This window comes from Triturus cristatus, chromosome 12 (genome assembly GCF_964204655.1).
Source record: "Triturus cristatus chromosome 12, aTriCri1.1, whole genome shotgun sequence".
NCBI lineage: Eukaryota > Metazoa > Chordata > Amphibia > Caudata > Salamandridae > Triturus > Triturus cristatus.
The window spans coordinates 115,829,287-115,854,584 of NC_140595.1; the positions used below are offsets into that span (position 1 = coordinate 115,829,287).

The 25,298-nt window shown below is 46.6% G+C and overlaps 1 long non-coding RNA gene across 1 annotated transcript in view; it reads left to right on the plus strand.

Annotated features, from left to right (window-relative positions):
* The window catches only part of LOC146772805 (uncharacterized), a 178,981-nt gene extending 170,448 nt beyond the window's left edge, over nt 1-8,533 (plus strand). The window contains exon 4 of the long non-coding RNA XR_014972036.1: nt 6,795-8,533. This is a non-coding gene — a long non-coding RNA (uncharacterized LOC146772805). The remainder of the gene's footprint in view (nt 1-6,794) is intronic.
* The last annotated feature ends 16,765 nt before the right edge of the window (nt 8,534-25,298 follow it).

A 25,298-nucleotide genomic window follows, 5' to 3' on the forward strand; every position in this document is an offset into this window, starting at 1 on the left:
GAAGACATTCACAGCAAGGATAAGAAATGGGATCCAGTGGACACCTTGGAAGCAGCTCGATGACCTGGACTTTGAAGATGACCTAGCCCTACTCTCTGATACCCAACTGCAGATGCAAGAGAAGACTGACAATGTGGCAGCCAAATCAGCACAACTTGGCGTCAACATCCACAGGGCAAAAACCAAGATCCTTAAGGCTAACACGGCCAGCAAACCTGCAGTCATACTTGCAGGGGATGTACTGGAAGAGGTTGAGGCCTTCACCTACCACAGATGCCAATGTCAAGGCAAGAATCTGCAAAGCAAGGGCTGCCTTCATTCAGTTAAAGAAGATCTGGAGCTTCAAGCACCTAATGCTGCAAACCAAGATAAGGCTTTTTAACACTAACGTAAAATTGGTACTTCTGTATGGAGGACAACCGTGACCACTACGAGCAAAGTCCATACCTTCATCAACATCTGTAGGAGGAAAATCCTTCAAATCCACGAGTCAGATTGAAAGAAAAGCCTTGGGTGTCCTGGTTGATGGCTTGTACTCCAGGAAGGTGAGTAGGCATAAATAAGTAAGTGTTTTAGTGCTTGGCTGATAGTATTTCATGTTTGGGATATACAATTCGAAGAATGACACTGACGTGTGTCCTCTTTTTCATTTCTTGTTTGGATTCTAGTGATAAACAGATTCAAACGAAAACTATTGTAGTCACTCAGCACCATAAGAATTTGAATGCCATCACAGCAAGCGAAGTATTTCCAGATCACTATATCATTGCACATCAATGTAGGCACTTACTTGCCAAATCAACTTAGGTTATTTTCAACAAAGCTGTGACTGTATCCTTACCAAAGCACTATGGCTACAAATATAAATTGAAGAAAGCAGAATTTCCAGGTGAAATTTCACTCTGCTCAGCCATGAGAGGGCTGTTGATCCTGCACCCAGATTTACCAGGTGCGGGACCTAAGTACTCACTTTCACCAGTGTAAAATCAGGCTGGTACTTCAACTTGGGAAACTCCTGCATTCTAACATGACCATTTCCAAGGCCTCAGACAAACCACCAGCGAAGCATAACATGCTTGCCCTCCCTCCCATCCAACCTTTCCCTCTTCCCTTCTCTGTCCTCCTCACCCCACCTTAGGCCAACATCTACCACCTGTTTAGAGCTGGTTGGGAAATGTTTCAGTTAAACTCCACGTAAGAGGAAATCCAGTATGGAAAATCGCCTGGTAACACAGATCCACACAGTTATCTCACATTCCCTTGGGCTGAACTCATAATTGCTTGGTGGTGGTGTGATACTATACAGTACTGGTAAATACAGGTGTGGAGTTTGCACCCCACTAGTTATGTGCAACTCATAATCTGGTCCCATAAGAACATCACCACCATATATATCCCTGTAAGTGCATAACTATCAGAATACTGTAACTGCTGAGTTCTCAAATAAATATAAGTCGACTTGTCCAGATGTCCAGATCTTAATTTTATCCCCTTTCCTCCAGATCCTACTACGGTTTACTCCTCGCTGGCAGGAAGGGCCGATGCATTCACTTGCTACATTCTTACTCTGGCTCCGGAGAAGGCGCCATTGATACTTACCACAGCCTCCCATTGCAACCCAGGTTGCTGCACACTGGGCCAGACAGGGAACCAAACACAACGCATGCATGCATTCCAGTTTTTCATACCAGATATAGCCACACTGTTGATTTTTCTACGTGCTACGTGGTCATATGGGCTGGGGAGTATGTGGCGCGTCATTCTCGCCAACAGGCATTTCGCCAGTTCTAATACAGCATCTAATTAAACAACGCTGCGGCTGTAGGCACTGAAATGCCCATGGGTAGGTTGGGACACTGTGGGACAAACACAGGAGTCGGTGTTTGTACCACAGTGAAATGTCCACAAATCTGGTAATACTGCACCCTGCTGAAGTTCTGACGTATACAAAAACAACAGTTGATGGACAGACTGCAGAACAATGTCATACATTAACCCCAGTACAGAGATCTGGGCCTAAATCCATTGTTTTTTTGCTCACCATGCCATTCCAGTTTGAACCCAGCCATATGCAAATCAGTCTTGACCCTGTGCCCCATGGGAGCAGTCCAGCCCGAACTGCCAAGCCAGGTCCTCCCTGGACTGGAAACAAGCATCCTAGGACCGGTTTCGGGGTTTCACCCCTCTTCAACGAGGATAGCTTGATTCCAGTGGCATGGAGAGCACGGGACCCACGTGTGGACATACCCTTCCCACTCGGGGTGACAAATGCAAAAACAACAGTTGATGGACAGAATGCAGAACAATGGTATACATTCACCCCAGTACAGAGATCTGGGCCTAAATCCATCGTTTTTTTGCTCACCATGCCATTCCAGTTTGAACCCAGCCATATGCAAATCAGTCTTGACCCTGTGCCTCATGGGAACAGTCCAGCCCGAACTGCCAAGTCAGGTCCTCCCTGGACTGGAAACAAGCATCCTAGGACCGGTTTCGGGGTTTCACCCCTCTTCAGCCAGGATAGCTTGATTCCAGTGGCATGGAGAGCACGGCACCCACGTCTGGGCATACCCTTCCCACTCGGGGTGACAAATGCAAAAACAATAGTTGATGGACAGAATGCAGAACAATGTCATACATTCACCCCAGTACAGAGATCTGGGCCTAAATCCATTGTCTTTTTGCTCACCATGCCATTCCAGTTTGAACCCAGCCATATGCAAATCAGTCTTGACCCTGTGCCTCATGGGAACAGTCCAGCCCGAACTGCCAAGCCAGGTCCTACTTGGACTGGAAACAAGCATCCTAGGACCGGTTTCGGGGTTTCACCCCTCTTCTGCCAGGATAGCTTGATTCCAGTGGCATGGAGAGCACGGGACCCACATCTGGGCATACCCTTCCCACTCAGGGTGACAAATGCAAAAACAACAGTTGATGGACAGAATGCAGAACAATGTCATACATTCACCCCAGTACAGAGATCTGGGCCTAAATCCATCGTTTTTTTGCTCACCATGCCATTCCAGCCAATCTATCCTGGCTGAAGAGGGGTGAAACCCCGAAACCGGTCCTAGGATGCTTGTTTCCAGTCCAAGTAGGACCTGGCTTGGCAATTCGGGCTGGACTGTTCCCATGAGGCACAGGGTCAAGACTGATTTGCATGTGGCTGAGTTCAAACTGGAATGGCATGGTGAGCAAAACAACGATGGATTTAGGCCCAGATCTCTGTACTGGGGTGAATGTATGACATTGTTCTGCATTCTGTCCATCAACTGTTGTTTTTGCATTTGTCACCCCGAGTGGGACGGGTGTGCTCAGTCGTGAGTCCCGTGCTCTCCATGCCACTGGAATCAAGCTATCCTAGCTAAAGAGGGGTGAAACCCCGAAACTGGTCCTAGGATGCTTGTTTCCAGACCAGGGAGGACCTGGCTTGGCAGTTCGGGCTGGACTGCTCCCATGAGGCACAGGGTCAAGACTGATTTGCATATGGCTGGGTTCAAACTGGAATGGCATGGTGAGCAAAAAAACGATGGATTTAGGTATGGATCTCTGTACTGGGATGAATGTATGACATTGTTCTGCATTCTGTCCATCAACTGTTGTTTTTGCAGAAGTTCTGACATAGGCTGACCTGAAAATGCTATTCCAGCCTTAGCTTTTCATTTCTATAGAATGGATCCAAAGTTTGGGGGTGAAGGGTCACACCTACAGCATCTTCTTAGGGCACCGTGACAATTTCACTTTACTTCTCCACAAATTCTCTGTCCTACCTCCTAACGCTCACTGGCCCTTCCCAATCAACATCCTCACTGCTGACTTATCCAACCCCCTCACTCTTCTTCCGAGCTGCTCATCACTCGTGCTCCTCCACTTGTCTTCTCCCTGCTGTCTTCTCCTCTTCCTCTCCACCTCTCTCTCTTCCCTACCCTCCACCCTGCTCCTCACTCCTTGATGACTGATTGAGAACGTTAGGGTAATCCTGGGATGAAGGTCCGCAGAGGTCTGTTGTTGAACGTCTGTGCTGCTGCCCAGAGGCCGGGTCGGTCTCCGCCTCCGCCTGTCAGTGAAGTGCGCACCCAGCACCGCCAGCCCACCCCCGCGAGGCCTGCTGTGTCCTCTGGAGCATAAGGAGCGGGCGCGCGAAGTGACGACTCAGAGTCTCGTGAGGAGACAGCCTCGCGACCTGAGCTCCTCAGGACGCGGGCCCCACAATGAGCGTCTTTCTCTACAGCAAAACGGACGTTTCTCCGACCTCTTACTGGTTCTTGTCTCTTACTATTGTTTTTTTTTTTCAAATATACGCAAATTATACTTAGAGAGGTTTTCGGCCGGAGGGCTTTATTGAATGATCTATTATTGTCCATCCCATTTTATTCTACAGCACACAGCATGGGGCATTCTGTTAACCCAATGCGCAATATAAAAAATTCTAAATGTCAGAATCCCACGGTTGATGTTATCAAAGGCCCGGGCACAGAATACCAACACTGTGCAATCTTGATTCCACCTCATGCCTCTTTAATCCAGCAATTGAACTTCATTTAAAAGGGTATCATGACTTCAGGTAGCACGAGGGGAAGGGCAATTCTGATTGGTATGTTTAGTACAAGGTTCGATTCCTGATTAAGGAGGTTTAAGAAAATCACTTATGCCATAAAGTCTGATTAATTTTTCCAATTAATAGTTATTTCAAGACTAACGAACTAATGTGAGGTAAGGGTAGATTGGTTGAAATATTATAACAATTTGGTTTTCATTTCCAATCTATGCTGAATTCATTGGGATAGTTACTAGCCTCTTGATAGCACAAGGTGAAGCACAATGCATGAGTGTTTTATAGGTACTGAAGGTTAAGATACAGTGTTTATCTTTCTTTCTGTCTCATGTCTACAGTGATTCTTTTTCATTTTTTGATATGTTAATATTGACGCAACAATATGAGGAGCGGATACATCGGTAACAATACCATATTAATGTGGGCTTTTCATCTAGTTCTTACATGAGCCAGAATTATGATGAATAGTCAATGTCTGCCGAAGTGTAAAGTTGTGGAGATCCAGGGGGCAGATTTATGAGCCCCTTGCGCCACTTTTGCGTCACTTTTCCCATGTTAAAAGTGACACAAAAGTGGCGCAAGGGGCTCATAAATATGCCCCCAGGTTTTTTGTTGCATGTGATTGGTGAACGGAGGATTGAGTTGAGGGCAGTGCAGAGATTGGTGGCTTTCCTGAATTTTGCATGCAGGGTGGTGAAAGCAGGGAGGACTTTTTGCAGGCATCTTGGCATGGCCATGTCGGGGGCAGTGCTGCCACATCACAGGGAACAAATCTCCTTGAGTGTCCGAGCTGACCTGGGGGTTTGGCAGACTTTTCGCTACGAATTCAATGGTGTTTCCTTGGACATTTTGGAGGAGAACACGGTCTGGCAGATCCAGATCTTCCCAGATGCAGCCTGGGCTTTGGGTTTTGGGCTGCTCTGGGACAGGAGATTGTGCGTGGAGAAGTGGCCGACGCATTGGTTGAGTCAAGGATGGAGCATTGTCTTTTTGGAGTTTTTCCCGCTGTTGGTGGCACTGGCTCTTTGGGGAGATGAGTTGAGGAAAAGGATGGTGCTTTTCCATGTGGACAATATGACAATGGTGGAACTGGTGAACAGGCAAAGACCAACAGATTTGAGGGTAATGTGGCTGTTGCGAAGGTTCATGTTAGTGTGCTTACGGCTTAGTGTGGTTTTCAGGGCGAAGCATGTACCGGGGGCCAGCAATCATACAGCTGATTCCTTGTCTCATTCGCAGTGGCATCGTTTTCACTGTCTGGCGCCAGGATCGGAGGAATTCAATACAGAACTGCCAGTAGACATCTGGGCCTGGGTAGAATGACAGTGGTTGGAGTGGTCGAGAAGTCGTTGGCTGGCATGGAGTGAGTTTAGAGAGCTTTTTGGCCGTTCTTGGGAAGTGATGGGCCTTGAGTGGCAGGACACTGAGCAGTGAGATTTGAATTTTGTTCTTTGTTGCATTGATAAAGGTTTGTCACATATGACTTTTGTGGGCAAGTTGGCCTGGACCTCCTTTTATGGTAAACTGTATTTGGGTTTCGACCCTGCCAAAGATGTGATTCTCTGCAAGATTTTGAAGGGGTGGGGCAGGCAGGGAACGTCGAGTGGGCAGGGGAGCGTTGCGGGAAGCTATCACGTTTGAATTGTTGCAAGAACTGTTACGATCCATTTGAGGTTTCAATCTTCAGACTCTGTATGAGCTGAATGTTTGTTGGGGTGTTTCGGGTGTCTGAACTTTTGGGAACGGCTCGCCAAGGAAGGGTTTTGTACAAGGTGGTGTGTTTAGACCACAGGAGTTTGAGGATCTGGTTGAGAAGGCCAAGACAGATCAGGTGGGCAGGTGTCTTTGGATATCGCTGGCATAGGGTGGTTGTAGTGAGGTCTGCCCCGTCCGGGAATGGCGCGCTTTCATTTTGTTGCCCAAGAGGTGTTTAACAGGGATATTTTGTCATGCAACAGGAAGCAGGGTCACTGTTTTTTTCATTTATATGCAGTGTTACGCATGGCTTTACACAGATTGGGTAGAGACCCAGCTAGCTTTGGCACACATTCTTTCCGGATTGGGGCAGTGACGGCGGCGGCATGTTTGGGGTGGTCTTAGAGTAGAATTAATCAGATTGGCAGGTGGAGGTCGAGATGCTGCGAGCGATATGTGCTAAAGTAGCCGGGGCTGTTAGCCTGGGGAGCACTGGGGGGTGAATTTGGTGTTTGACCTAATTGTCTCTTTTTTTCTACTGCAGGCAGTGTGAGGGGGCCAAGAACCAAGGCGGTTACCTGGATTGTGGGACATTCCTTTGTGCACGGGGCAGCGAAATTTGAGGACCAACAAGTTTATGGACGAAACATGGGCTTGAGGAGCAGCCACCATGAGGTGCTTTGGTGGGGTAAAGGGGGAATGAGTCGGGGTGCGCTCATACCATGGCTGACAAAGTCGTTTCCGCAGAGAGGCTGCCCGGACAAGCTTTTGATTAATCTGGGGGAAAAACGACTTGGTGCGCTTGTCTGGACTGACCTTACTCCACCATATGCAGAGGGATTTGGAAGTGATCAATAGCAATTTTTCAGGAACATGTGTCGTTTGGACTGAGTTTTTGCTGCACAGGGTCTGGAGGGGGGATGTCAAACATGCTGCAATTGATAAGGCTCGGTGGAAGTTGACCAGGGCGACGAGGGTGTTCTGCCAGGCACATGATAACAAAGTAATTGCTCATGTGGGGTTTAAGAAGGAGGAACCGGGTCTTTTCAGGTATGATGGAGGGCACCATTCACGTTTGGGGAACGCTTATTACATGATGGAATTGCGCAATGTGGTAAGAGCGCTGTGGAATGAGCTGATTTGGTGTCGCAGGTCTTATTCCTGAGAGGTGAAAGGTGCACGGGATTGCTGGTGGGGCAGGCAACCACCCTTTTGGAGTTTCCTGGTTGGTGGTACTTTGGAGAGGTGGTGAGTCACATTCGGGCACATCCACCCCTCGGGGGGGGGGGATGCACAGGTGACTGATGGCAGTGCGCAAGATGCATTTAGAAGGGGAGGGGTCTTCAAGGCAAGGATGTTTGAAGGGCAAGTGAAGGAGAGATTGGGTATATGGAATGAACTCAGCGAGTGAAAGGCGGAGGAGTGAAGCAAATGAGATGGTATTACTGGAGAAGGGGAAGCGGGTGAGTTGTGAATGGTGCGGGTAGAATGAAACTGTCCGAGTTATGTCAGGATTCGTATTTTGGAACTATTGTTAATGTTAATAAAGTTCATTAGTATATCAACCTTGTCCTAATAAATGGCTTTTTACGCTACTACAACAGCGTGCAATGTGGTTATTGCACGATGCGGCCCCCCGGGGGAAGTGAAGGTCGCAGACTAGTCTTTCCCTGGGGTGCTTCATGCTGGCCAGAGGGCAGGGTGGGGATAGGTTAAGTTAGAGGAAGGGGCGTGTTTTAGGTAGGGCTGTAAAGGTGTTTTGGAGAGGAGTATCCGGCCTCTTCCTGACACCAAGCACCACCGAGAGGGGATTGAGAAAGTTAGTCCTCCTGCCCACTCTACATGTTGTAGGAAAAAGGGTGGGATTTTTTGGTTGCAGCGTGTTGCCAGTTTAGGGTAGGTTGCCGGGCGGAGTCAGTACTTTGGAGTGGTGGTGAGTCACATACGGGTAGATCCACCCCTCGGGCGGGAAGGGTGCACAGGTGACTGATTGCGGTGCGCGGGATGCAACAAGCAAAGGAAGGATCTTCAAGGGAGGGTGTTTGGAGGGCAAGTGAAGGAGAGATTGGGTATATTGAAAGAGGTCAGTGAGTGAAAGCTGGAGGAGTGAAGCAAATTAGATGGTATTACTGGAGAAGGGGAAGCGGGTGAGTTGTGAATGGTGTGGAGAGAATGAAACTGTCCGAGTTATGTCAGGGTTCATATGTTGGAACTATTGTTAATGTTAATAAAGTTCATTAGTATGTGCGCAACCTTGTCCTAATAAATGGCCATTTATGCTACTACAACAGTGTGGAGTGTGGTTATTGCACAAGACGCTTACGGCAGGAGAGTCGAATGCTGTGTGTAGAGAGAGGAGTGCCGGTTTAGACTATTGGAGCTTTTCCGCAGATGGCATTTTAGGAAATCGAGTCGGTGTGTGAATTGCGATCGTGCTCTAGAGTGCTAAATGACTGTCTACTAAGAGATTCAAGCCTCTTTGAGGTGCACCAACAAGCTTGTTTTTAAATGTAGCACAACACGATGGCGACTTATGTGCGCATGCTCTAGTATGGCTTATGTGCTCATGCTCTAATTAATTAGTATGGTTGCTCTGCAATGAGATGGCAGGAATATTTTCACATGAATTCTCCTACTCAGGTTTGATAAAAAGCACTAGACGAATGTTTTGGTATTGTATAGTGTAGAGAGTAAAAAAAGTGTATTTGTGAGAGTGCTACCCATGATGCTTCTGTCATTATTAGTGCACTAACAGTGCAATGGGAATAGTTAAAGAGTTTTTCACTACCAAGACATGTGAAAACTTAAAAGTACATGTCCAACTTTTTAAATACACTGCACCCTGCCCAATGGGCTGTTTAGCAGCCGCGGTCCGTGCATGTAACAGTGGTGGGGTGGTGGGGCCGCGTGGGGGGGATTTCGAGGAACGATGCAGAGGGAATATTAATTATTTTTTTAATTTTACCTCGACATCGTCCCTCAAAATCCTCCCCACCCGGCCCCACCGTCTCACCACTGTTACCTGCACGGACCGTAGCTGCTTTTTTAGGGTCTACCCTAGGGGTGACTTATATGTATTGAAAAGGAAGGTTTATGCCTGGCAAAAGGTTTAATTTGCCAGGTCACATTTGGCAGTTTAAACTACAAACAGGCTGCAGTGGCAGCCCTGAGACAAGTTTAAAAGGCCACTGGGTGGCACAATAAGTTTGTTGCCAGTTTGTGGAGTGGGCAAGAGGTCAAGTAGGTTACTGAACCGTTTCTGCACGTTGCAACTATGGCGATGGTGAACACCTCTGCCTTACCTCTTGGCACGCCCCTTCCTAATAGCGAGTCGCAAACCATATTTTGCGAGTCGCTAATGTTGATATGTTATGTTATGTTAATGCTATTTCTATAGCGCACGCATCACCCGGGGGCATCTTGGCGCTGATGAGAGCATGAGGGGGAGGAATCAATGGATATTAATACAGATAGGCTTTCAGTTGTTTTCTGAATTTACTGTAAATAGGAGTCTCACGGAGAGCTATGGGTAACTTGTTCCAATACATTGGGGCAAGATAAGAGAAAGCCTTGTCCCCAGTGCGAGTTTGGCGTATTCGAGGCACACACAAAAGGGCTTGGGTGCTTGATCTGAGATTCTGGGACAGCACGTAAGTAGTAAGCTTCCTTTGAAGATATCGTGGGCCTTTGCCTCTCAAAGCGTTATAGGAGAGGCAACAGATTTTAAAGCTGGATCCCTTCTTCACAGGTAGCCAGTGCAGTTCCCTCAGCAAAGGCGTGGAAGGAGTGCCCGCAGGACGGTTCAAGATTAATCTTGCCGCGGTGTTCTGGACCACCTGTAGCTTTGCAAGCAAAGTCTCGCCCACTTCGGCCAGCAGAGCATTCCCATAGTCCAGTCTACTAATCACCTTCGCCTGGACAAGGGTTCTGCGGGAGTTAGTGGGGAGGAAGGGAAAGATTCTGCTCAGAAGGCGCAACTTATAATAACAAGAACTGGTAGTAGCAGCAATATGGTCTTTCATGGTTAAAGTATGATCAAGTTTTATCCCGAAGTTTCTTACACTTTCTTTGGGTACTGGAACTGCTCCCAGTTGATGTGGCCACCATTCATCCGGCCAAAGGGTTGGGGCTTTCCCCATTAGCATGATCTCCGTTTTTTCTGGGCTCAGCTGGAGGCAATTCTCAGTCATCCAGTTGGAGATTAAAAGCATTCCGGACGAGAAGCGCATTTTCTCTGATTCTAAGTTCGGGCCAACAGTAAACATAAGCTGTGTATCGTCAGCGTATGAGATTATCCCAAAGCCATACTGCTCTGCAATCTTTGCTAACGGAGCCATATAAATGTTAAATAGCGTCGGGCTTAGGCACGATCCCTGGGGTACACCCTTATTCAACTGCATTTTGTTTGACGAATAAGGCCCTAATATGATCGTCTGTTGTCTATCTGATAGGAAATTTTGCAGCCACTTTAATGCTGTTCCCTGGATGCCACAGGCCTGCAATCTTCCCAATAGCTTTGGGTGTGAGATGGTGTCGAAGGCCGCGGACAGATCCAATAATATCAGTACGATCGAACCTCCAGCATTCATCACCTGTCTAAGGGAGTCAGTCACAGCCAGAAGTGCGGTCTCTGTGCTGAAACCCAGTCGGAAACCTGATTGCGAAGGATCCAGAACTTTATTGGTTTCAAGATGTGACCCCAGCTGCCTATTTATTAGGCTTTCCAATTGCTTACCCAACACAGGAAGCAAAGATATAGGACCGTAATTACTGAGTACTTGTGGGTCGAATGTGGCTTTCTTCAGAATAGGCTGTACATATGCTTCCTTCCACGCCGTGGGGATAGTTCCTGTTTGTATGGAGCAATTGAAAATATTGAGGATCATAGGGGCTCAGCAAGTGGCTAAAAGAGCCATCATCTTAGGGGAACTGGGGTCATGGGGTGAGCTGGATTTAGCTGTGACCAAGGAATTGTGAACTTCCTCTAGCGTGGCCGTCTGAAAACAATCCAGAGTACTATAGGTTTCATTTCCTTGCTCTTCTAATCTATTACTAATCTCTGAGTTCTGCAAGGCAGCAGCCGGGAATTTGGCGTAGATGTTAGAAATCTTTTCCTGAAAGTAGACAGCTAGTGAGTCACAAAATTCCTGGGATTCCACTGGGGATTGGGTGCATACTTGCGGGGAGACGAAGTCCCGTACTATCTTAAAAACGGCCTTTGAGGAGTTACCAGCTTGTTCGATTTGATTTATGATGAACGTTCGTCTAGCAGTTTTGATATTCTGATGGTATTGGGACATAGGTTAGCGACTCACAAAATATGGTTTGTACATGGGGTTGACCAATTTTGCAGTCGCAAACGGGCCAAATTCCCGTTTGCGACCACAAAAAAACAGTTGTACATCTGCCCCTAGCTGTTTTTAGGAGACAGTGTTAGGTTATTGCTGCCCAGTTCATGACTCACTGACACACCTTCAGAGTTAAACTTTTGGCCGCACAGTAAGCCTTTCTCCATGCTATGGGTATCCCTGATTTCTTTTCCTGATGGCGTATGTAGAGCTTCTTCGGTGCCTTTGCGGTCTTCATCACCTTTGTCATCCTTCTTGCCAATTGGCAATGCTGTTTTCCACCGCATCAGCATCTATCTTGTTGGCCACATCCAGCATGTGGTCTTTCTGCCAGGCCTGAACTTAGGGAGTCTACATTGTCTTGTTACAGTCAAGAAGGCCAGCCAGCATATTTTCCTCTCCGCAGCCAGTGCCCTTCTCTAAACCAGCTTGAGCCTTGGGTAGGTCAGCTGTTGATTGTCTCAAGAAGCATTTTTAAAGAAATAACTCTTGGGACTGGGGATTAAGAAACTCCAAATTAAAGGGGCATTACTTTACTGGGCTTTGAGACCAAATCGAGGGGGCGGGCAACTGTGGAGCACAGAACTGGCTAGCTGGCCAGCCGCCATGTTTCTCCCCACATGTCACTTTCCTTCCTGCCTAATCAGGCTTCTAGTGATCTGTCTTTTCATTCAGAACAGCAGGGCTTTAAGTGGGATGAATAACGGGGGGTGTCCCTCAAAGGGGCGTGGCTGATGTAATTAAGGGCGTGGCTTAAAAACTCCTAAACTAGAAATCTGTGCTTAGCCTTCGTGCGGACCGACTGCTATTTTGCTGATTCTGTCATTGCATCCAGATATATAATACAGCAAGTAACATTACACCTACAAGAGGCCTGGACTATTGTCTTTGTCAATGGTTGTTAGTTGCATAAGATACATAAGCAACAACTATATGGCTTTGTTGTATAGAACATTGAAAATCCTTCAATTCTAAAATGACTGTGAAAGAACTAAAACAAGTTTCTTTGAAGTTACATCAAAGGCAGTGAAGGGCAGGGCACTGCTGCAGAGGTAAGATTTTTTTTTCACCGTGAGGGTGAGGGCAAAAATGGAGAGGCCGTTAGTGACCCGCCTCAGCAGCTGCTTTTTAGAACCGCCAGTGTTGAGCGCCAGCAGGATCTGGCCCACTTAAAAGCCCTGCAGAACGGTTTTCCAGGATGTCATTTTGCACAGGAGTACTCCCCTTTGCACCCCCCCCTCTTAAACTTTGCCCTCCAGTGAGGCCATTTTTGAAGACCCAAGGAGGCCATTTTCAGCTAGATCTGTTCCAGAGCCCAAACGGAAATCCTGAGAGGGACAAGTAGGCAGGAAAGCAATTGGGTGGGAAATCAAACATGAATGACATCTGGGTTAATAAGGTGGAAGAAACACAGACGTGAACTACTCCCAAACCAAAGGGCTTATTTACAAGCCCCTTGCGCCGCCAGTGCGTCACTTTCATATGGGAAAAGTGATGTGCCTGCGGTGCAAGGGGCTTGTAAATAAGCCCCCCAGTGCTGTCTGGTTGATTTGTGACGTATTATCTATCTGCTGTCAAGGGACTAGCTTTGAGATGTATCTGGACTCTTCAGCATCAAGCTCTGGAATTCATGTCCCATCCTTGCAGCACAACATGCTCTAACGCTGCTTTTCGCTTCAGCAGTCAATACTGAACCTGTGCCAGCCTTGCTCAAGGGGGTGTGTAACCCTTGGAAACAAACTCTGTAACTGGGGTAATTAAGCTTCCTTTAAGACCTAAGCCATGCTCTAAGATCTTTGTAAATAAATGTTATAGATATGTTTCAGGTGCTCGAATCCTTTGTTCACCACTGAATAACAGAAGTATGGGCCAATGTTTTTAATCCCTGTCATTGGAGCAAGCAGGGAGTGGCTGTGCAGGGTTGTTGCAAAACTAGGACACCTTTCTTTCATGGCAGATCAGGGAACAAACTGTCCCCGGACACGCCTTAGCCTCTGGTGTTAAGAGAGGGCCTCTTTGTGTAATGCTGCAAGCTGTTGAGGGAGACACAACAGCTGTGGTGAAGTCATCAGTATTATAGGGCCCTTGATCTGCAGAGGGTGGGTTCACCCACAGTTCTCTGCACCAGGCCTGCATCTCTGCCAGTCATCAACCACAGGCATTCCAGAATGTTCCTTCAACTTGAGTTTTGAGATTTACTGCGACATTTACTGCATGGCCCTTTTACAATATTGGAAACTGGATCACTTCCAGAAGGAAGGCGGTTTTGTTCCCCACATTCTCATCTACTGCAGTCTTCCCGTTCACCCAAGGACCCAAAAATGTAATTGTGTTGTATTGAATTGTAAATGCATTTATATAGTGCTTACTACCCCAGACGAGGCATTGATGCGCTTTTTAGTCGAGTAGCATGCTACTCCAGAACCCAATGCAACTTTGCACAAATTCGGTATACATTCGTCTGTCGGGGGAGGCCTCCAACCTTGTCTGTACTGAGAACTACTTATGTTCAATGAAACGCATTGAGAGCTAGTAATATTATTTGTGTTGTATAATCTCAATTTTTAAAAATATGTCTAATAATTCAACCAAGCAAAAGCTTTCTAATTTAATAAGCTGGGCTGCACACAAGTGAGCTACACCGAGGTATCTGGAGAGCTAAAGTAGCTCACAAGCTACTGGTTGCAGACCCTTAGATTTAAATCCAAAGTAGGAAGATTTTGAGGTAGTAGTGGTGGTTCTTTTTTTAGTTTTTATAAAGCATGCAATTATTCGTTTTTTTTTCTCGGTCTAGTCCAAGGATTAAGACAAGCTCTTGGAGTTGACAAGATTAGTGGTGGTTGCCACTAGACCGTTTATCAACTGCAAATCAGCTAAGGCCTGCTCCCCGGTGGAGTAAACTTCGAAGGTGCATGGCGCCCAGAGCTTCCTTTTAAGACCTTCAGATAGATCACACCCTCGGCCTTTGTCAAATATGAGGACTAAAAAAAAAAAAAAATGTTAATTCTTCGTTATGGTGTCTAGGTGCTGGAGAACAGAAGCGACCAGGTCAAAGCTAGGAATAGTGCGGCGGCTGCAGTCGCAGGGGCCCAGGGGTGTTGGGGGCCTACTGCAGCCCACTTATAGTGCCTTTTTACTCCCAAACCATGAATGTGTGGACTTTTCTTGCTTCCTCCAAGTTCATGGCCCCAGTGCTATGCCGCTGAGCAGCGAGCCCCCACATGGAGCAGATCATGGATTGAGACAAGCCATGTTTTGAGCTTTTTGCGAAATGCAAGCTGGTTAGATTGCTCTCCGCAGGGGCAGTTAGCAATAGTGCGGCAGGTGCAGTGGCACCTGGGTCCACGGATGGGAGGCGCCCAAGTCACCCCAATGAGTGGCTGTTTTTTATAGGAATAGACCAGGGGTTGGGGGGAGAGCAGTTTCCTTATCTGGGTTAGGCCCTTTGGCACCCTTGCCACACTACTAGCAGGGCTTGCAGGTGTGCCACACCTCGTAGGATCCTGTGCCTACTCGATGAAGGCAGCTCCACATGTTTACGGTGTTGGAAGCAGCTTTTCGCTTTTTTGCTAGTTCCAGGAACTGAGCCGCCAAGAATAGTTTCTTATGTCTCACCGCGCGCTTTTCTTTTTTAAAGTAAATCGCTGTCTGGAGTTGTAAAGCTATTGATTGATAATACTCTTAACAGTACATTGTGTACATAAAATTCTGTCACCTCCTTGCTCAAGCCTTGGATTGCTCAACTCTGATGTCTTCAGGTCCAACATCTATAGGAGTACTTCACAATTAGTCACACTGTGGCCCCAGAACACTAGTGGAAAACAGTTTTTGCCCAGGGTGTAGCTATAAATATTGCATCAGGTGTAGTGGCACCAGAGGTCTCGGGGGCCCACTGTACCCCAGTTATTGCTGCTTACTTAGTGCCAAATCAAGTGATGGGGCCCTTGGTCCTTTCTTGCATTGAGGCCCCTGGCAGTTCAGGTCTCAGCATGACTTTTAATATGCCAGCGTAATCTTGCACATTTCGTGTAGCGTGAAATATGCGAAAGCTCGCCTATTTCGCTCAACGCAGCATTTTTGCCTGGGGAGACTGGTTAAAGTAGAGAATGTCTAACTGAACTACGTTTTCCTCTTGGACAAGACATTTTCCCCTCCAGTCAGTCTCCTATCGGTGTCTCGTGAGACATTTTCTTGTGCAAGTTACTCAAGAAACCAGCGAAAGATATTCATTTAAAATGTGTAATTTCTTTAATTATGTATATTTCGCAGAAAACAGTCACAAGTTTCGCACATCCCTACAGTGTAGTTGTCTACTATGTGGGAACATTGTGCAGAGCGAAAATGTTCGAGGGAATGTGGAATGTAAAAAGAAGAAAATTAATAAAGGATTCTAAATCTAACATGTTTAATGGATAATATGTAATGTAAAACAATATGTATTGTGTTTGTCAACTATATGAAGAAGCCTTGTTGAACTCCTACTTAATACAAATGACAAGATTTACATATCTTGGGGTGCTGAACCATTGCAGATCAATTTAAAGTCGGGAAATGTTCCCTTTGGAAGTTGAGGGGGGTTGAACTTCCGGTTCTGTGCACCAGAGTTAGCATTTAACTGTCCCTTCTGTTAGGGTAAGTACGGTAGTCTATTGCCTCAATCCCCTTTTATAGTTAAATGTGTTCAAGGGGTTGGGCTGTACATCCTCTGCAGAGGTATTTAGGTCAAACCCCGCCTGGGGGTGTGTCAGGGCTTTGAGCAGGCTTGGCAACCAGACACCTTTCTTTTAGGAAAAATAAGTAAGTCTGCGTGTTGAGTCACACACACTTTCATGGTGTGGTAACCCTGTTGCATGCCCATTCACTTGTTGCCACATGTCACACATTAACAAAAAAAACTAGCTGGTTGTAGCCTGGAGGACTGGATTCGAATTTGGGAAGAGCGGAAAGCCGGCAGCAGTTAGATAACGTTATGATTGTAGGTTTCCCAGTTTGGGCAGGGATTGCGCTAAAAAATCTTTCAAAATGGCGGGCACCATTTTTGAATAAGCTTATAGTGTGGAATCTTTACTGGATACTTACGAACAGCAAAGAAAAAATAAAGCATTATTACCTACGAGCTATCAATTAAGATCAATTTTTAGTGATCCAAAGGCATTTATAAGTTGCCACCATAATTTACTGAAGGGTGGAAAGCTGTTTTGGAACAGCTGAGCACTTTATAAGTTTGGTTTGATAATGGAGGCTCTGAGTGTACTTTCATGCAAGGAGGCTGGCTTTTGGGTTGTGAAAATCCTGGATGGTTGACAGTAGTGTAAATATGCCCCAGCACTTTATTTATTTTTATTTATCGAGTTTTGTATAGCACAAACCTGATCCCACGGTATCAGCTTTACAGAGTTGACAAAGTAGCAGTTACACAAGTTAAATATGGAGTAAACACAAATACATAGTAACAGTACAATATGTGCATGATATAGTTCTGAGGTAGTATGGTAGGGTGTTGCGAAGTGTAGCAGATACATGAGTTGCATATGGAGTAACTACAAATACATTGAGTAAATATATACATAGTAATAGTATATACAAGAAGTATACAATAAATAGTAGGTCATGTGGGCGATCTCTATCTGAGGTAGATATGGTAGGGTGTTGTGAAGGTGGGGAGAGTAGAGGCATAGTTTTTCCTCCAGCTAGAGATGCTCGGATTTATTTGAAGAGTGTGTGGTGGGAGCATCAGGTCAGTCAAATGGATTAGGGTGGAGGGCTTAGGTATTTATTGAAAGTTTAAGTTTCTTCCTGAAGTGATGGAATGATTGTCACGTAAATTCTGAGGCAGCGAGTTCCAGATTCTGGGAGCCTTCCCTGGGAAGAAGTGGGTGCAATATTTTTCTTTCTTAAATTTGGGTGGAATTAAGAGTAGAGTGTTTGAGCTTTGAAGAATTCCCTTTTGCCCGGGTTTTGATAGTTTGTTTGCAAGGTGGATTTTTTTGGGGTAGAGAGCTTTGTGGGTTATGCAGGCAGTTTTGAGAATACATCTTGCCTCGATTGGTAGTGAGTTGATTCTTGGGAGTGATGTGGTCAAAGCAATTCTCCCCAACAGTCTGGCTGCTGTGTGGAGTGTGGCTTTCAAAGGGGCTAAGTGTGGTTTTGGGTGCTTGTGATTGTTGCATTACTGTAGTACAGCTTGGAGAGTAATAAGAAGTGCACCAGTCTTTAGGCCGTCCATGGTGATGAACGGTTTTGCTTTTTTTTTTAAGGTGCTTCAACTTGTAGTGGGCACTTTTGGCTGACGCATTAATATTCTCTTTCAAGTTCAGATTTGTTAAGTGTGATCCCCAGTGATTTGACAGAGTTGGATAGTTTGCAGTTTAATGCAGTGAGATTGTAGAGCTAGATATCTACAGGAAAGGACTTTTCTTTAGGTTGGATGAGGAAGACTTTGGTTTTGTTGGGGTTGAGCTTGAGATGGTTGTGGGTTAGCCAGGATTGAACCATGGAGCGAGTGCTGTTCAGGTGCTGGATGTCTCTAACTGATGAGATTTTAATGTAGAGTTGGGTGTCATCTGCATACAGATGATGATGATAGCGCTTTGAGACCCTCACGGGTGAGTAGCCGTGCTATACAAGCCCTTGATTGATTGATAGGCTATTCTGGCTTGTTTTAGGATCATAGCAAGGGCAGGAGACAGGATTGATCCTTGAGGCACTCCTTGAGACTGGTGTTGCTTTTGAGGTGAAGTTGCTTAGTTTGATTAGATGCGATCGTTGGTTCTGGAAAGAAGCAACCACTAAAGGACATTTTGCATTGATGCCTGCACGCTATGAGAGGGTGTTTAAGAGGATGTCATGGTTGACGGTATCAAAGGCAGCAGAAGGGTCCAGGAGGACTGGGAGGAAGGACTGGCCATCATTCAGAGATCTGTGTAGCTCTGTGATATTGAGTATTGTAGTCTCTGTACTGCAGCCTTTCCTGAACCCAGATTGGAAGGTGTGGTGCAGGTTGTGTATCAATGTGGTTGAGTTGAGCTAGCACACATTTTTCAATGGTTTTAGCAAGGAGAGGGAGGTTAGTTATAGGTCTGTAATTGTTAAGGTTGTTCTGGTCGGTGTCTGTTCTTTTGATTGGGCGGGGGGGGGGGGGGTGATTTGCCCAAGTTTGAGAGAGGCTGGCATGGAGCCGCTTGACATGGAGGAGTTAATGATTTTGGTCCATATGGGAGAGATGATGTGACTGAGATTTGTGATAAGCGCAGCAAGGAGGGGGTCGGAGATGTGCAATGTCTGCTTCATGCAGGTGAGTAACTTTAGGACTTCTTCTGGAATATAGTCTCATTCAGTCCAAGTTGCATCAATTTTATAACTGCAAGGGGTTGAGGTTGTTGTTCTGGATTGCTGAGAGGGGGAGATTGGGAAGACAGCCATTAGTTGTAGGTAGGGCCTTGGGTGTATCCTCGTTGCCAGGTGGAACCCTTGGTGTCAGGTGGGGAGGTAGGTGGCACAAGAGAGTTTGATGTTAGATATTTTTTCAGAGAAGAAGAATGTTCAAATTCTTCGCAGATCTTAGCCATTATTTGGGTGTTGAGGGAGAGAGGATGTTTGCTGTTTGATGCTGTTAATGTCTTTAAGCCTGTTCCTAGACCAGTCAAGTTGGGCTCGGAAGATGAAGGATTTTTCTCTGAAGATGTGTTTTTTGTATTTTAGGCGTTTGGCTTGGAGGATTAAGAGATTGGTTAACAAGGGCTGTTGTCTCCAGTTTCTTTCAGCCAATCGGAGTTGTCGCCTCTTTGTTAAGGTCTACTAAACCAGGATCTAGAAGGGGTATTTCTTGAGTTTCAGAGGGGTGACTGTCAAGGAGTTCTGCCATTTTTGTGTTGTAGTGGGCGGCGAGGTCATCGGCAGAGGTGAGGTTGGGTGGAGGTTGAATTTGGGAACTGACAAGTCTTTCTAACTCTGCTTGGGAGACTCGATGTATGTTCCTTGCCCACTCTGTGGAGACTGGAGGCAGAGGAGCTTCTTGTGGAAGAAAGCCTGCTGTGCAGTAATATTCCTGATAAGCAACATTTTTATTACTTTTTGAATATGACAGACTAGGTTTTGGTTTGGGAGGGTTGTTTAGAGTTAAATTAAACATGCAGAAATAGTCATTTCATAGAGTAGTTACTCTTGGATTAAAGAAATGTGACTTTAGTGCAGAAAGCTTTGCGTTTTTTAGTCGATCGTTTTAGTAGCAGTAATTGCATCAAACGCTTTTTGTACTGTATTATTAAAACTGACTAGCTCTGCATTAAAGCCCTGGGTAATCAGAGTTGCAAGAGATGTCAGACCAATCCACTTCAGTGAGGTTAATGCATTTATACCCCCCACCCTCTTTGACTCCCATGTTCATCTACACCAGCTGCTACATAGGGGTGTCATGGTAGGTTTAGCAGTCCAAACAGTCTTAAACAAAACAAAGTTACGCGTCATTGTGGCCTCTATTGACCAGTTCCTTCTCACTGGCATAATCTTGCTTTGTGAGTGCATGATGGCCCTTGCAAGGTAGATGGCTATTCCTCTTTGGTGGGCAGAAAGGCTTTCTGTTAAGGTTCTCTTTGAATCTTTGAATAATTTTGGAAATGTTCTGCAATCTGCCTGCAATAGGCAGGAGGAGGATGGAGAAGTGGTGGTGGTGGTTGGGGGGGGGGGGGGTGTAAGCAGGCTCTGTGCTGGCTGGATGTGGAAGAACCTGTTTCACCTTCAGGCTGAGAGCGACACGACAAACTGTTGTTCCCAAGCAAAGAAGGCACTGTCGCTCTTCGTCTGCCATTTGGCCTCTAGCACTCCTCTGAAATGAGGCCTCTAGGCTCAAGAGAGTAGCACCTCTCCAATATACGCCCCATAGAAAATGTGCACCATCTGCATGTACATCTTCCTAGTGACCCACTATGCTTGCCATGATAACTGTTGGCATAAACTACCAATCTCTGGCTAAGAAGGTATGCACCAAATAAAAGGTAAGCTCTAACAATGCCTGTGCCAGGCTGAGTGTCACTCACAATGTGAGGCGAAAGAAACCACCTGTAACAAACTGGACTATTGGCTATGGTGAGTGACCACCGACATCAAGGAATAACAACCCTTTCCAGGGTGAACCTCCAAGCCACTAACCAGAGCTCAACCCCCTGGTAGCTATGGCACAGTGCAGACAGCCTTAGATTAAGACGATGTGTAAAGGTTGTTTGCAGTATCAAAACAGCAATAAAGTCAAAATGCAAAACAATAAATCCCAAACCGATTTAGAAAAATAGAGTAAAATGTAATAAACAGGATGACACCAAATTAACAAATAACCCAATACGGGGAACAAGAGATATGAGTTTTAAACAATTTAAGGGAAAATAGTGCCAAAAGCTCAAAGCACCAATGAGAGGTAGGCCCACGGTTGCAGTAGGCTTAGACCTAGGTGCAATTTCAGGCTGATCACGATAGAGTGGGAGTCAGATACACCAACCAGGTTTGCCCTGGTCAAAGATTATAACTCAGACGTAAGTCTTTAAAGTCCTAATCCACCATAGGAATACACTTCTATATAACCCCAGGACCGCAATCGTGGCACTTGGCGAATCACACTGTCAGGCAAAGGCCAAGCGCAGGGTCCAAACCAGGCCCAGTTGCCAATTGTCAGCTCTGTACTTCCAGGAACTGGCCTCTTGCAACTTCTTGTCTGCCTCTAGTCCCTCAGGATAAGCCAACTGACCCTTGGAATTCACATCTTTGTAACAAGAGATAGCAGGCCCAGTGCTTCAGGGCTCCTCTCAGGTCAGACAGCAGGTCCAGCCCTCTTCTGATATTCTGTAGGTTCAGAAAGTGTTCTGAAGCGGGTGACTGGGGGTGCCATAGCTATGCCTGTAGGGGTTTGGGTTGACCTCTGAGATTTGTTTATGACTTTTTCCAAATTACAGGATTCTATCACATCTTAGAAGCTGCGTCATTAGTTACACATCAATAGTAGAGGGTTCTTGATTATTCTTCGTATGCCACCCCCTTTTACACTCTTCACATTTTTCATTCCAATTAAAACACTGAGGGGGATTTTAATATTTGCATAAGCCCTTCTCTAAATCTTGCCAGATTTAAATATAGTCACTTGTTACTTATGCTGATTCCAGTTGGCAAGTTTATATATAGCTGGAAAGAGTAGCACAAGTAACCAAACATAGCTGTCCCTTTTAAAAGGGATATATGTTAATCCATTGTTTAATCAGGTGAACATCAACATGCAAAGCTTCCTGGAGGTGCTGTTTCTTGAGACACAGGAGCCTTGCTGAGCAGTGAGGGGAATCCCCTTGAGACACAGGAGCCTTGCTGAGCAGTGAGGGGGATTTCCCTTGAGACACAGCAGCCTTGCAGAGCAGTGAGGGGGATTTCCCTTGAGACACAGCAGCCTTGCTGAGCAGTGAGGGGGATTTCCCTTGAGACACAGCAGCCTTGCTGAGCAGTGAGGGGGATTTCCCTTGAGACACAGCAGCCTTGCTGAGCAGTGAGGTGAACCCCCTTGAGACACAGGAGCCTTGCTGAGCAGTGAGGGGGATTTCCCTTGAGACACAGCAGCCTTGCTGCTAGTGCAGGTGCTGCCCCATGAGACATACCCTGCTTCCTGAGAGGTGCTGTCTCTTGAGACACAGCAGCCTTGTTGAGAAGTGAGGTGAATCCCCTTGAGACACAGGAGCCTTGCTGAGCAGTGAGGGGGATTTCCCTTGAGACACAGCAGCCTTGCTGAGCAGTGAGGGGGATTTCCCTTGAGACACAGCAGCCTTGCTGAGCAGTGAGGTGAATCCCCTTGAGACACAGGAGCCTTGCTGAGCAGTGAGGGGGATTTCCCTTGAGACACAGCAGCCTTGCTGAGCAGTGAGGGGGATTTCCCTTGAGACACAGCAGCCTTGCTGCTAGTGCAGGTGCTGCCCCATGAGACATACCCTGCTTCATGAGAGGTGCTGTCTCTTGAGACACAGCAGCCTTGTTGAGAAGTGAGGTGAATCACCTTGAGACACCGCAGCCTTATTTATTTAATTGTTATGTAGCGCGGTCTTAGCCTGATCCACGGTGTGAGAGCACTCAATGGATTGGATGAATAGAAAGAAAACATGCAGTAAAATTATATGTATGGAGGAAGTGAAAGGAACCGTTTTCGCGGACCTGCACCAGTCTTGCCTGCAGAGAAATGTTCCAAAAGAAAGCGTTTTCCGGAACATTCAGGTCAAGGCTGGCTTTGAATAGAGAAATAGGTGTCCATGCATATACTGGTAGGGTGTTACAGATTTTTGTTGCGCTTAAGAAGGCCCGTTTTACTGTAAAGTTTCTGTTGAATTTAGGAGGGTCGAGGTGTATACCGGCCTCTCCAAACAGGTCTACTTCCAACTTGGGCCAATTTCTTAGCAAGATATGTTAAGGTTCTGATGTGCAGTAACTTGAAGATGATAAAGGCATTCGTGTCTTTGCTTCATGACTCCAGAAGCAGACAATTTAGTTATGCCAGGAGTGGAATGATATGTTAAAATGTCCTAGTTCTGGAAATAAGATGGGCAACACAGTACAGGACCACTTGGTGTCCGGAAGGCCTATGAGCATACCATTACTGCATTCAGTTATTGTATTCAAGGCATCACTTTGGCTTTAAATAACATTTTCAACTCTGATGTGCGAAGGAAATGTTCAGGCTCGGACTAGGCCAGAAAATAGGCCCGGGCACCAAATTAAAAGTGGCCCCTAATAGCAAATCAAATGGCTAAAAAGGTGACCTGCGTTTGCAAATCAAGGCAGCTTTAAACACGCAAAAACAAGCTGAATAGGCGTTTTGCAATGTGTGGAGACTACATGCATTTATGCTTCCTGCAGGCAATGTTTGTGGTAATATCTGAGAAATCAACAGTAAAAACCGGCACACCACACCATAAAACGACCCCAAAAGCAGCTAAACCAGCATTCGCATAGCCAATAGGTCTCGCCTTTGGGATCTTATAAGTTTTGAGTTATGCAGCACAATATCCTTGGTGCAACAACATTAACTGTTGCATGGCTAAACACTTATACGGTCCCAAAGGCGAGACCTATTGGCTCTGCCAATGCTTGTTCTTGAGGCAGCAGGGGAGCAGATGTCAATGCTGCCGCACGTGCATTGGCACCGGGCCCAGGGGTCTAAGGGGCCCTTGCTTCCCACTTATAACTTTTTTTTTGCTACCAAATCAGGGGGACGGACCTATTGCCATTGATGCATTCGTGTGGGAGGTGCTTCTGGTGTCCCTGCTCTGGATAGATCAGTGAGGCAGAGACCATGCAAACCTGGGCAGAGTTCTGTGTATCCATTAACTTTTTATTTTTTCGTCAAAAGGAAGCAAAACAGTCCCGTGCTCTGCTTATCTAATAGCTTGTAAATGTGGCAAATCCAATTGGCCGCACACTGCTCGTCTTACCAGCAAGTTGCCCCAAGGAACTATGGTCCATGTAGTGGCGACGGCGAGTACGCCTGTGCCACAGTGTTAGAAGAAAGTAAATGTAGCATTAGCCATCCCTGGACACGTGTTTCGAGGTAGTTGCCTCTCGTCAGCAGGGAGTAGGTGAGTGTAAGGGGGTGCCGCGTAGACTGCCAAAAACGTATTAACAGGTAACGTACCACTCATGGCGCGCAGGTGCTGGTCCAGGGCCCGTCGGCCCAATAGCTCAAGGGAGCCTTAATACAACAAATCCAATTGGCCGCACACTGCTCGTCTTACCAGCAAGTTGCCCCAAGGAACTATGGTCCATGTAGTGGCGACGGCGAGTACGCCTGTGCCACAGTGTTAGAAGAAAGTAAATGTAGCATTAGCCATCCCTGGACACGTGTTTCGAGGTAGTTGCCTCTCGTCAGCAGGGAGTAGGTGAGTGTAAGGGGGTGCCGCGTAGACTGCCAAAAACGTATTAACAGGTAACGTACCACTCATGGCGCGCAGGTGCTGGTCCAGGGCCCGTCGGCCCAATAGCTCAAGGGAGCCTTAATACAACAAATCCAATTGGCCGCACACTGCTCGTCTTACCAGCAAGTTGCCCCAAGGAACTATGGTCCATGTAGTGGCGACGGCGAGTACGCCTGTGCCACAGTGTTAGAAGAAAGTAAATGTAGCATTAGCCATCCCTGGACACGTGTTTCGAGGTAGTTGCCTCTCGTCAGCAGGGAGTAGGTGAGTGTAAGGGGGTGCCGCGTAGACTGCCAAAAACGTATTAACAGGTAACGTACCACTCATGGCGCGCAGGTGCTGGTCCAGGGCCCGTCGGCCCAATAGCTCAAGGGAGCCTTAATACAACAAATCCAATTGGCCGCACACTGCTCGTCTTACCAGCAAGTTGCCCCAAGGAACTATGGTCCATGTAGTGGCGACGGCGAGTACGCCTGTGCCACAGTGTTAGAAGAAAGTAAATGTAGCATTAGCCATCCCTGGACACGTGTTTCGAGGTAGTTGCCTCTCGTCAGCAGGGAGTAGGTGAGTGTAAGGGGGTGCCGCGTAGACTGCCAAAAACGTATTAACAGGTAACGTACCACTCATGGCGCGCAGGTGCTGGTCCAGGGCCCGTCGGCCCAATAGCTCAAGGGAGCCTTAATACAACAAATCCAATTGGCCGCACACTGCTCGTCTTACCAGCAAGTTGCCCCAAGGAACTATGGTCCATGTAGTGGCGACGGCGAGTAC